The sequence below is a fragment of the Lolium rigidum genome, chromosome 1 (genome assembly GCF_022539505.1).
Source record: "Lolium rigidum isolate FL_2022 chromosome 1, APGP_CSIRO_Lrig_0.1, whole genome shotgun sequence".
NCBI classification, from domain to species: domain Eukaryota; kingdom Viridiplantae; phylum Streptophyta; class Magnoliopsida; order Poales; family Poaceae; genus Lolium; species Lolium rigidum.
The window spans coordinates 108,579,001-108,592,169 of record NC_061508.1 but is presented as its reverse complement, the minus strand read 5'-3'; the positions used below and the strand labels follow the sequence as shown (position 1 = coordinate 108,592,169).

The window sequence follows — 13,169 nt, the reverse complement described above, 5'->3', positions numbered from 1 at the left end:
CACATGGTTTGTCCTACTGATTATCAGGAAACCCATGGACGTGAAGACAACTGCTGCACAGATGGAAAATATTAATTGCTTAATTGGTGGAAAATAACTGCACGCAAATGGAAAAACAACATGTACCTAGCATGTATTTTCATCACAAATTAGGATATCAAAGGGCTGCGGCACCAGCACAAAACATTTACACGGCAGCAGCATGCACACACAGATAAGTGAACTCAGATGGTGCTCTGCTCCCAGTCCCAGGTACTGAGCAGTGTTGTGCGAAACCAGAAAATAGGACTAGCACAAACTGAAATACAAAGATTGATTGACGCTGTTCGGAAATGAAAACACAAACAGTAGTCCTCGAATCGATGTGTGCTGCTGACTCTGGATTGAGATCAGTTACTCCTCACGACGGGTCGGTTCGGGTGCAGCGCAAGCTGGGTCCTCACATATTTCAGTGCGTCGGGAGTGCCATATATGAGCACAACTTCCTTGAGGCAAGACAAAGATGGCAACCCGAAAAGCGAACTACCATTGGCATCTTTAAAATAACAGTGGAGCAGCTCAAGCTTAGGGGTTGCTCCTACTTCAAACTTGACTGATTCAAAATTGTTGTGGACTCCTAGCTCCAGAACCATCAGGCTCTGGAATGTCTCCAGACTGAAATTGAGATGTACCGCTTCACCCTTGAACGACTTCTTCAACAGATGCAGGGATGCCAGGTTTGGCAGATCCCCAAGGACTTGCATGGCACCACTGAGTTCTGATATCCCGCAGCTCCGTAACTTCAGCTTCACCAGATTCTTGAGCTCCCGGACCCATTCCGGCAATTTGACCAGGTTGCCGTACAGCTTAAGGCTCTGCAGAGTTTCCGAAACGAGAACGGTCCATCCAAGCAGCCAGCTAACCCCGGCTCTCCCTCTGACCTGATTGATAACGACTCCAGGCGGTTCAAAGCAACAACTGCTGAACACAGCTCTTGTCCGTTTTTCTTACTAACGCCAGTCACTCCTAACTTGCGCAACTGGGTGAGTCCTTTTATGTCCTGCATTATGGCCTTCCCCCATCGTCCGATGTTCACAACACCCAGTGTACGCATGGCCTTCAGTTTTCTCATCCCTTCTGGCACTAGAACACCATACCTATCAAGACGCATCGCAATAGTAGGGAGCACAGCACAGCAGAAAAGAGTGCATACGTCATTGCGGTGGATGCCACTGAGACGCATGAGCACAGGTGCACACCATAGTACAGAATAAAAGGTCAAATAGAAAGGCATTATACATGCCCTGTGGCTCAATTCCCCTGTCGACGCATATTCTTCATACGAGATGCTCTCGTCCTCCGGTTTCACACCGGCACAAATATTGTTCAGCTTCTGAAGATTGGTGATACTCTTCGGAAGCTTGATTATTCCTGTACCTCTGACATCTAGCGTCTGGAGTTCTCTCAAGTTACCCCATGAATCTGGCATGTGAGAAATGTGACCACATCCTCTTAGAGAAAGGTATCTTAGGTGAAGAAGCTTCCCAATATGCTTAAGGTGATGATCAAAAAGACCTGTTGAGTCTTCCAAGTCCAGCACTCGCAGAAGCCTCATCTTATCAGAAATGAAATATGACTTCCACTGCCCAAAACCTGTCACTGATCGTACACGGGACATGTCCACTATGCTCTCAAATTCACTCTGGTTTCCTTGCCAGTTGCCGTTTATAGCAAGGTGGCGCATAGTGGCTTGGCTGTTTGAGCTGTAACCTTCCTCCAGTGCAAAAACAAGATTTTCTTCCATTGACTTTGAGATGCCGATATCACGCATGAGATCATGCACTTGGCAGGAATCAATGCCTTTTGTACTATGGATTGATCTTTGAGATGGCAGGACCATACTCCTGCTTATAAGTTCCATGAAGTAGCCATCTGCTATTTCCTCCATAGACTTGCCTTGAACCTCCCTTGAGTAACCCTCCGCGGTCCACCGACGCACCAAGCGTTCCCGCCCAACCCTTTGGTCTTCACGAAAGATGGGCATATACAGGAAACAAGACTTGAGATGATAGGGCAAACCATCATAGCTTCTCATAAGGACGGTTCTTATGGTCCCAAGCATGGGATTCATTTCCAACTCAGCACTGATATGCTCATTCAGTTTCCTCCATTCCAAAGCTGTTTTTGGTTGGTTTGCCAAGAAGCCACCTATGGTGACTATTGCAAGGGGGAGTCGGTTGCACTTCCGCAGGATCAGTTCTGCTTGTTCAGCCAGCTCAGGGTATTGCTTATCCAAATCTATAATCTCCTTAAATACCTGTAATTTTAGAGATCGAGTTCTTCAGTATCTTGAAAACTAAATCAGGTACAACGTAGTACTTAAGTATCGGAGTAGATGTGCTATAATTGTAACTTATCTACAATTTTCAATCACATTTGTATCAAGAAGTGTGGTTATGTGCAGCTATGACCATGAGAGTTGTTCTTCTATGAATTTACTTAAAACGAAGTATAAAGCCTCGCATTGCACTCCCAGTGTGAACAATGATCATAATAAAACTGATAATAGTGGCCAAAAATTGAGAAAGGATATCTTGTAGATCAAGTTAGAAATGGTCATTTTTGTTCAACAACAAAATGATGGAAAACAAATCCTAGGGCAACATGTACAAATGATGCATGATGATAGTTCCTTATTGAGTACCTTTTTGGCAAAGAGGTCACATGCATCCTTGTATTCTAGACCTTTGAGCTTGTATATATTTTCCTTTTTCTTTGAACAATGTTTAGCAATACTCTCTTCCCTGGTGGTGACTATGATCCGGCTTGCATTTTCCATTTTATGAAAAATTGGTATTATCATGTCCCATTCTGCAGTAGATGATACATCATCAAGAACAATCAAGCACTTATTTCTTACTAAAATATTTGCCAATTCCTCTATCAACTTTGCAAGTGGCATCGAAACTAATGCCTTCTTTGTGTTGTCCATCGAACCCACCACATCCTTCTTTTCAAAAGGTTCTAGTTGCATAACTAAGCTTCGAAGGAGCTCCACAAGATCGAAAGGGCGCAAGACTGTTACAAAGGCGTGTTTCTCAAACATGCCACTGAGCTTGTTGTGGTAGATATCTTTGACTAGAGTGGTTTTTCCGAGACCACCCATTCCCCACACCGAGATCACATTGAATTGATCGGTAGCTTGACTTTTAAATAATTCGATTACCTCATCTTTTTCTTTCTTTCGCCCAACAGCATGAGACTCCTCCAAAGCAGTCGCAATTGTTCTGATGTGAGTGAGGCTCTGTCCAACTAACTTCTTACCATCAACACCCTTAGAGTGATGCTCTGAAATCTCACTAATGTGGACTATAGACTTCTCATCATTTTTGTTAGTATCTTTGTCTGAGCTTGACTTTGTTCCCGTCAAATATATTGTATCTTGAGAAACCTGCGCGCAAGCCAGGAATGTTTTCATGTTGGGAACCGTATACAATAATGAATTAAAAATAATTCTAAATAAGGAAGCTATAAGAATCACTAAAATGGTTCAAAATCCAGTTTTCCATTTGAACCCCAAACACAAGTGTTTCCATCCATTTTCCAAAGAAACTACAACCTAAAATGTAAAAAGAAAAAGAACTGAACATGTGCAGGTGTACACACATAATGCATCTTGTATGGGAGCGTGTATTATTTTGTGAAGGGTACCTAGAATCTTGATTCTGGGGCCATTAATTACTATCGAGCTACACTACGTATATACTAGTACTGCTCGCTTTCAATTTTAAATGTGAGAACCATCACTGCTACAATTTGGCCATAATGCTATGGGTAACTACCTGGACCAAATAATACTCTAGAAATGAATAATATGGTGATATGGTGCAAAAAATGTAATCACTAGATATTGAATCTTATTGCTATTCTCTCGTTCATGTTGTTTTTTGTCAAACTGGCCCCGTATACTAAAAGAGTATTAGCATCATTAACTCCATAAGAAAATAGATAGCTCAGAAGTAGAACTTTCAATGTTACCTTTTTGTGGAAAGCATAAATATTTTGATCAGCGGACAATTGCTTCAGCTCTGATCCGATGTTTCCTTTCCCTGCACATAACCTCGCAACTTCAAGTTGTGGTGTTGACACAATGATTCTGCTCCCCATGTTGTTGTTTGGGAAGCACCTTTTGACCCGATCCCACTCCTCAATGGTGGATAGGTCATTAATCACAATCAAGTACCTCCTACCCCTCACATATTCATCAAATGTCTCAGCAAGATCTTGCACCATCTTTTCTGTTCCCAGCAGAGCTTTAGCCCCTACACCCATGTGAAATTGCTCCACCAAACTCTGAATGAAATCTTTTGGATTAAAAGGGTGCAGCAGTCTCACCCAGGCTCGGCATGAAAACTTGCCTTTAGTATCTGGATTCTCGTAGACTTCCCTGACGATGGAAATCTGCCCAAGATGAGCACTTGTTCCCCACACGGTGATCACCCTGAGGTTATTCTCCTTCTCGTTGATGAGCTGCAGAAGGTCCACCTTTGATCCGTCCTGCTTTGCAGCGCGCCTTGCTTCATCAATGTGAACCAGTGCTGCAGAAGCAATGCTAGAATGCTCAGCAGCCGTGGCGGCCTTGGAGCCGGAACCCTTGATGAGATTGTAGCGCATGTTCCTCTGGCTGACATCCTCCACATTGGCTCTGAGCTCCTTCATCTGCTTGGCCACACAGCGCCGGTCGAGCAGCGTGCGATGGATACGCCACCAGGACTGCCTTCCGAGACGGACGGCGAATTCCTGGAGGGTGTCCTCAACATCGTAGGCCACATCGCGGACCTGCTTCACCCAGACCTTGACCACCATGTTGTCCACTCCCTCGCCGTGGGCGGCCATGAGAAAGGCCTGCATCATCTCCAGCTCATTGGAGATGAAAAGCTGGTCGCGCCGGACTCCGAGCTGCAAGGCCACCTCCTCCGCCAGTACAGATTTCGCATAGCTAAGTGCTCCACTCAGCACGGACTTGCCAACGCTGAGCGCAGTTGCCTCCATTGGTTAGCTCTGCTCTGTGGTGGTTTTGCGTGGACAGCCCGCAGTGTGAATACAGGGAGCGTGTAGATACAGAGGATAAGAATGATGCAGGTTAAAAGGAGGAGCTCGCTTGCTTGCTGCAGGAGTGCATCTACAAGTTGCTTTAATAAATTGAGCACCTGCTGCTATTAGAAGAAGGAGGAAGCCCAAGACTCAAGGCTGAGTCCAAGTCCCAATAAATTCACTTGAAGTTTAGCAGGGAACGTGACAGCAGCTCGAGGTTGGTTTAAGTTAACTTTGCTTGCTGCCGGCCGGATGCTCGGTATCTTCCATTAGGATGAGCAGAAAACAAGTGGATGGGAATAGGATGCCTCAACATGACTGCAAAATACAATACAGCTTACTTTACTTGCACCTTACTCGTAAACAAGAAGAGGATCAACATCAACAGACTGGCTTATTTCTTCAATAATAATGCTGATCAACACCATGTCAGTGGGGCATGGAGGACGCCCACAACGTCGTCACTGGTGCCGGGCTGCGACAACAACAGGTTAAAGTGCAGTATTTTTTTTTGAACATGTGTTGTATTACTCAGAGAATATTGTTTTGGTTACAATCACTCAACACTTGATCTAAAACACACTCAGGAACAGAGCCATACAAGACGCCATTACAACCAGTAGTGCTAAAAGCAGCGAGGCGGTGTGCAGCACCGTTAGCGGATCTCGGGATGAACTCTATCTTCAGGTTCTGGAAGGACAGAGCCGCATGTTTGGCTTCGTTGATCACTATGCCAGCTTGCGATCTCTTAATTGTGTCCCAGTTCCAAGCATCAGTTACACTTTTGCAGTCAGTTTCGAGGCAACACGGGGTGTCCACTGTGGATGCCAACCGAAGTCCCTCGAGGACAGCAATTGCCTCGGCTTCTTCAACGGTAGCACATCTCGGAATGGGGCTCCAGGCCGAGGAAATCGTATTGCCCTGGTCGTCCCTGACGATGGCTCCCCAATGAGCCGTGCCATTTGCAGAGATGAAGGAGGCATCAGTGTTTAACTTAGCCCAGCCCAACGGAGGTTTAGTCCATTTTTGGGTAGTGGTTCTTCTGTCCTTCTCATTTCTAGAAGCAGCCACAGGAATAAGTAAACACTTGCCTTTGCGGTCTGGTGTTTGCATACCATAATTAAGCTGCATGGTGGTGTTGTAGTAATTTTCTATAAAACAGGCTGAGTCATTTATCATGGCTTTACCATCCCCAAAAATGGAGTTATTTCGAAGATGCCAAGCTCTCCACCAAAGAAACAGGATTTTGCATCTCATACTGTCATCTTGGTTAGCCAGAATATTCAGAGCCCACTCAGGCCCTGTTTCTCTCAGATCTTCTTCCTTTGGTAGGTTCCAGACTTTTTCCATTCTCAGTCAAAGGGCTCTAGCTTTGGGGCATACCATGGTAGCATGGTATTCAGTTTCCGGTTCGATGCCGCAAATGGTACATGTAGGGACAGTACCCTTTACGATTTTTGATCTCTTGGCTTGAACGGCTAAGCCCTTGGAGGCAAGTTTCCAGCCAAAATTTTTAATCTTAGGTGGTGCTTTAGATTTCCAAATGAGGTCCCAAATCCTTCTATCTCCCGCCGGCTGCGAGCTAGAGCTAGAGCAAGGAGAATTGGATTTATTTTCCAGAGCCAAGTGGTAGGCACTCTTAACCGAGAAGATACCATGCTTATCTGGGTGCCATGCCAGGGTGTCTTCTCCAAGGATAAAAGGGATTCTGATTTTAAGGATCTCCTCGGCATCGTGAGGATAGAAAATTGATCTAACAAGATTCACATTCCAATCATTTGCTTCTTGATCAATGAGATCGGCAACCCATCTGAGCCTTGACTTTGTGGGATTTCCAGTGATTTTTAGCTGTCCTCTTGGAATCCAATTATCTCTCCAAATTCTTGTCTTTTTTCCATTTATAATTCTCCAGACAACACCTTGTTTGAGGAGCTCAAGACCATGAGTGATACCCTGCCAACAAGGTGAGGCATTCTTGATAAAAGCAGTATCCGTGAGCTTGCCAAATGGAAAGTACTTTGCTTTAAGTAACCTAGCACAGAGGCTATCTGGTTGGTCGAGGAGCCTCCAAGCTTGTTTTGCTAACAGTGCTTGGTTGAAGCAATTAAGGTCTCTGAATCCCATTCCTCCTTTAGATTTTCTTTGAGTTAACTTGTCCCAGCTGGACCAGTGAATGTTTTTCTTGTCATCCTCTTCATCCCACCAGAATTTTCTAGTCATCCTCATTAGATCCTCGCAAAGACTAACAGAGAACTTAAAGACACTCATGGCATGCAGGGGAATGGCTTGAGCCACCGATTTGATGAGTACTTCCTTGGCAGCACTAGAAGTATACTTCTCTGTCCAGTCATTGAGTTTCTTCTTGTATCTCTCTTTAATTGGTTCAAACTTCCCATTTTTCATTCTTCCATTTGGTACTGGGAGTCCCAAGTACTTTTCTTCAAAGTTGACCGAAATGTTTCCAAGGATGTTATTGACTAGATTGGTGTTGTTTGCTCCGCAGTTATTTCCAAAAAGGATTGAGCATTTCTCCTGGCTCAGAAGTTGACCAGTACCTTTTTCATACTTATCTAGGGTCTCTTTTATAACAGTGGCCTGCTGAGCCGTGGCCTCGAAGAAAATGAGGCTGTCATCCGCGAAGAGAAGATGAGAGATGCCTGGAGCATTCCTCGTAATTTTTAGCTCATGTAATCTTCCGCATTCGATTTCTTTCTTGAAACAGCTTGAGAATCCCTCGGCAACAAAAAGGAAGAGGAAGGATGAGAGTGGGTCTCCCTGTCTTAGGCCTCTGGAGGGGGAGAAGGTTTGTTGTAGAACTCCATTCATCCTAAGTGAGTACCTAACCGACTTAACGCAAGCCATCACCCTTGTGATCCAGTGGTTATCAAACCCAAGCTTAACCAGCGCAGCTTCAAGGAAGGTCCAATCAACCCTGTCATAAGCCTTAGAGAGATCGAGCTTGTATGCACAGAAGGTACCTTTTTTATCTCTTGAATGTTGAATGGTATGAATGCATTCAAAGGCCACCAAAGCATTGTCAGCAATTTGTCTACCCTTGATGAAGGCGCTCTGTTCCGGGCTCACAATATCAGAAAGACATGGACGAAGCCTATTGATGATGCATTTGGCAATGATCTTGTACAGGACGTTACACAAGCTAATGGGTCTGAAATCCTTGAGCTCAGATGGATTCTTGGTTTTCGGGATTAGCACAATCGTCGAGTTATTGACACCCTCAGGCATGATACCAGTCTTGAAAAAGGACTGCACAGCAGAAATAATCTCATCCTTTAAAGTGTCCCAGTTTTTGTGAAAAAACTGGGCAGGCAATCCATCCGGACCGGGAGCTTTTTGAGCACCAATCTGGAAAAGAGCATGCGTTATTTCATCCTCAGACATATCTTCACATAGGAATTTATTCATCTCTGCTGTAACCTTCTGAGGCATATCCTGCACAACCAAACTCGGGTTGACACTGTTGTCAGCCGTGAACAGCTTCTGATAAAATTCAGTGGCTAGATCCCCCATCTCGAGTTGGTCTTGAGTCAGGGAACCGTCCTCTCTTTTCAGTTTACTAATCCTGTTCTTTTTTGCTCTCCAAGTTGCTTTTCTATGGAAAAAATTGGTGTTTCTATCACCCTCTTTTAACCACATGATTCTGGATCTTTGTTTCCAAAAGATCTCTTCTCTGTGAAGAAGCTCATCCAATTCACTTTCTATCTTCTTTATTTTGTTTCTGTTCTGATTTCTCCTACATCTTCTGGCTCTTTCAAGATCTCTTCTTAGCTTTTCAATTCTTCTCGGGATAAAGCCCACAGTCTTCTTGCTCCAATCTTGCAAGTTTTCTTTTACTGTATTGAGCTTGTTAGTGATGTCGCCCAGGTCACTGGCACAAGGCTGACCATTCCAAGAGGTTTGGATTTCATCGTGGAGAGAGCACTCCCTTTCCCAATGAACTTCGTATCTGAAACAATGAATTTGCGGGGCGACAGTATGCGGTTCATCAAAACTTAAAAGCAAAGGACAATGATCAGAGCGGGAGCTTACCAAATGTTTTACAGAGAAATCTGGGAAGGTGTTCGTCCAGCCAGGGCAGGCAACGACTCTATCTAGCCTGACCCTGACGTTCTTGAGGCCGACTTGATTGTTGTCATAAGTCCAAGGAAGCCCAGAGTAGCCAAGGTCAAAGAGATTGCAGAAAGAGAGCATCTCCCTGAACTCAGCCATCTGCCTTTCTCCCCTTTTTCTTTTGGAGAAATGCTCGGCTTGCCACATAACTTCATTGAAGTCTCCCAACATAAGCCATGGAGCATTTTGCATAGGTTTCATTTTTTTTAGCAGATCCCACATCAGATATCTCTGATGCCTGCGAGGCTCACCATAAACAAAGGTACTCCTCCATTTCATATTTTTTTGTTGATCATGGATCATTACATCAATAACTCTGCTATTTATTTTAAACAGCTCTACATCTATGGACTCGTCCCAGAACAACGCAACACCACCACCTTTTCCTTCATCTATAAAGGAAACACAGTGCTTAAGGCCTAATCTCCATCTAAGGCTATCTAAAGCAACTTTATTGTGACGAGTTTCAGAGAGGAAGAGCAGCTTGGGTCGATGAGCGCGCAGAAGACGCTCCAGATCCTGAACTGTCCGGGGCTGCCCAAGGCCCCGGCAGTTCCAAGCGAAGATTTTCATTTCTTCTGACGGGCACGCTCCTTCGCGCCCGTCAGTTGACCAGCTTTAGGAGTGCTGGTGGCCTCGTCCTCAGAGTTCTCCTCATTGTTTGCCTCCTTGTCCTTCTTCTTGAGCTGTTCCTCAGGATCATTAAGGATGATTTGATAAGAGGAGCTGCCTGTCTCAGCTCCCCCGCTGTGCTGCTTGATTTCTGGCTGTCTGGTCCCCATCTCCTCTTCTAGCAGCTTCTTCAGACCTTCCACGCCCAAGCACTGCTCCATGTTAGGAACCTGGAGCACGATTCTCTTGTTTCTCGGCTGCAGCTGGGCATCTCCTTCCTCGATCTCCGGCCTAATGCGTGGAGCCCCCAGGGCTCCTCCCTGGGTTGTCAACGCAGTGCTCTTGGTGTTGTTGTCTTGGACAGCAACCTTGGTGGTTCTCTTCCAGGTTGCCGGCTTCCTGGCAGTATACACAATGAGTGTTCTTTCTTCTCTGGCCTGGGTGCTAGTGGTCATAGCCACCGTCTTGGCGCTCACGGGAAGGCACGGAGTGGAAGGGGGCATAGTTGTGGTTGCAGCCCCCTTGCCAGTCACGTTTTTGGCGATCTCACCCTGAAGCAAAGGCAGCTTCTCGAGGACGGCGTCTCCCACAGGAGGGGCGGCCTCACCATCCTTGTTGGTGTTGGCGATGGTGATCTCCTGATGCAGCGGCGAGGAAGCGAGGATCATGGGCGGGGTGTTCGTCAAAGTGGGCGCAGCTTCCTTGGCGTTGTTTTCTTGAGGGTCGTTGACGGTGAGCTTGCCGACGTCCTTGGCCACCTGCGCGATGGTGGGAAGTTGTTGCCGATTTCCAGTGCGTGTCAGCCACCCATCCCTGCCCCGGTTGGATCTCCAGGGGAAGGTGTGTAGCTGACGTGCTTGCCCGGTGAACTCTGGAATGGGCCAGCGACGTGGGTCTTCAGGGAGTGTTGGAGGTGCCCCAATGCCCACATCATACAACACCATCTTCTCCTTGTCAGGGGCCCTGCACTCAGTGACTAGATGTCCTATTATACCACATGAACAACAGAAATTGGGGAGCCTTTCATAAGCCAAACAGGTGGTTACGTTCTGCTGCTCATACTCATCCCTAAAGGTGACCCACCTCTGCAGAGCTTGATCAATGGGAATACGAACTCTAGCTCTAAGGATTTTATCACATAAATCACCCCTAGCATATTTATCAAAAGTGACCAGTTCTCCAACTTCATTTCCCAAATCCTTGACTAACTGTTGTGAGAGAAGGTAGAAAGGGATTTTCTGAAACTGAACCCAAATGGGTATGGTAGAGAAGTGAAACTTTCAGCATCTATCCCTTCCTTAAGCTCTTCTATCAGGACAACATCATTTCTAAAATTCCATGGGCCTCCCTTAACTACATGCTCAAAATCACCAAGTTCAGAAAACTCGATAACAAACCTTCTGTCCGGTAGCTGCATGGTGTCGATGTGTCCCCGGATCTGCCAGATTCTCTTCATGCCATCTAGCAAAGTCTTCGAGGTGATCGCCATGATCGAGAGGTAGACCCCCACGGCCATCAGCCTGATGCGCGAGATCGGCTTGTTCTTGGAGATGTTCCAGACTAGAATCTTCTTCTCCTTCTCAGTCGCCGTCTCCATCATGGCCATCTTCCCCTTGAGCCGTTGGGAGGGACTGGCCTGGGCAGTGGTAGCTCCCTGCCCTTCCCTCCCATCGACGCCGATCATCCTCATCTTGTTGGGAGCAGCATTGCTGCTGCCGCTTCCGCCTCCGGCTTGGACAGTGTTGTTTTCCATCGTCAGCTTCGCCGCTTCCCCAACCATGAGGACAGGAGATGGGCACCTGTGGGATAAAAGTGAGAGAAATTGGAAGAGGGGTGGTAGTGTGCTGCTCTTCGGAGAGTCTTGATTTATAGCAATTTTCTGCCGTTTCTTGATCCTGTGATTGCTCCCAGCGTAGAATCGCTGAGAATTTGGGAGCATTGATTGGCTTTTCATACCCCTATCAACGGCCTTCTCCAGCTGCGTGTTCTCTTGTTCTAGCATGGGGTTGACAGAGTCTACAGGTGGAGAGTCAAACGGAAATCTGCTATGAAAGGGGGCAATTACCTCCGGCGATGAAATCGCCCTTGAATCTGCATCAGGTTCATCGCTTGATTCCCGCTCCCCTTGAATAAACACGCCGGTTACCTGAGGTGGCGTCCCCAACGGCGCGTCGCTAACATCAAGGGACAGAGAAACCTGCGCCTCCGCTCCTGGCCCATCGCTTGATTTTCGCCCCCCATGAATAAGGACGCCAGAAATTGCACCATCAAGGGCTGGCGTAATCTGCGCCTTCTCTGCACTAGGGGCAACGCATCCATTACTAGGTCGTATACGACTGAATTCGGCGAATCTTGCGCGGAGATATCCAAGGCTTCTTTTTGGGTCGCTCGAGTTGAGGATAATAATTTTCAGTTTTTCCCTGATGGATTGGGGGATGAAATCTGAGGTAGAACTGTTGGGATGTAGGTGTATGTTGCGGGGATTGGTCGGAATCACTCTAATCTCACTCTCACACACGGGATTTCTCAGGAAACTCTCCGCTCTCGTCGAATCGCCTCCGGCATCGCCGGAGAGACGAAGAGACATTTCAGTTTGGGGCTACTGGCTTTCTTAGGTTAAAGTGCAGTATGATAGTAGGGAGTGAGGACATTTGAGGCGACCAGCTTGCCTGCCAATTCCTGTGGGCGCAGAAACAAAATCAGACGCTCTCATCTTGTACTGCAAAGTTCCAACTGGCACGGAAGGAATTTTGCTATGTCGTGCGCGCTCTGGATGCCGGACACTCGTTCAGGCATTTTCACAAGCACCTGCCTGCATGGCTACAAGAGTGGAGAGAGGAGGAAAGGACCTGTGGGGAGTGACCGAGTGAGGGGCACATCCGGTGTGTGTGACGCCGCGGCGCGCTGCACCCACGGCGAGACGGAGCACGCCGGCGTGATGGTGGCCGTGGACGTGACGAGCATGTACCCATCGGCCGCGGCCGGCCGCGAGCGGCGGTTCGAAATGGTCGACCAGACATGAAAGACAAAGGAAACCTGGGCCTGTTAACCATCTACGTGAAGGCGACAAACAAGCACCTGTTTTTGTTTGAGGCCCAAAACCTGCTTAGACACCTTAACCCTTCTAGTTTAGTCCCACCTCGCCAAACGATAGAGTTAGCGAGCAGCTTAAATACCCGGTTCCCAAGCAATGACCCACCGAGCTGAGTAGCGTTGGCTTGTAACCCGAGCGGGGGTGATTAAGGTGGTGTTTGGATGCCTAGCATGTCGCATTGGCCTGGGCCTGGTATGCACGATCTTGCGGCCCGCCCGTCCCAAGCTGCGTAGTGCGCCAGGGGGCTCGAGCGAAGGCTCCT

At 47.0% G+C, this 13,169-nt stretch overlaps 1 pseudogene; it reads right to left on the bottom strand.

Annotated features, from left to right (window-relative positions):
• Positions 1 to 389: 389 nt before the first annotated feature.
• On the bottom strand, positions 390 to 5,031 carry LOC124649911 (annotated as a pseudogene).
• Between the last annotated feature and the right edge of the window lie 8,138 nt (positions 5,032 to 13,169).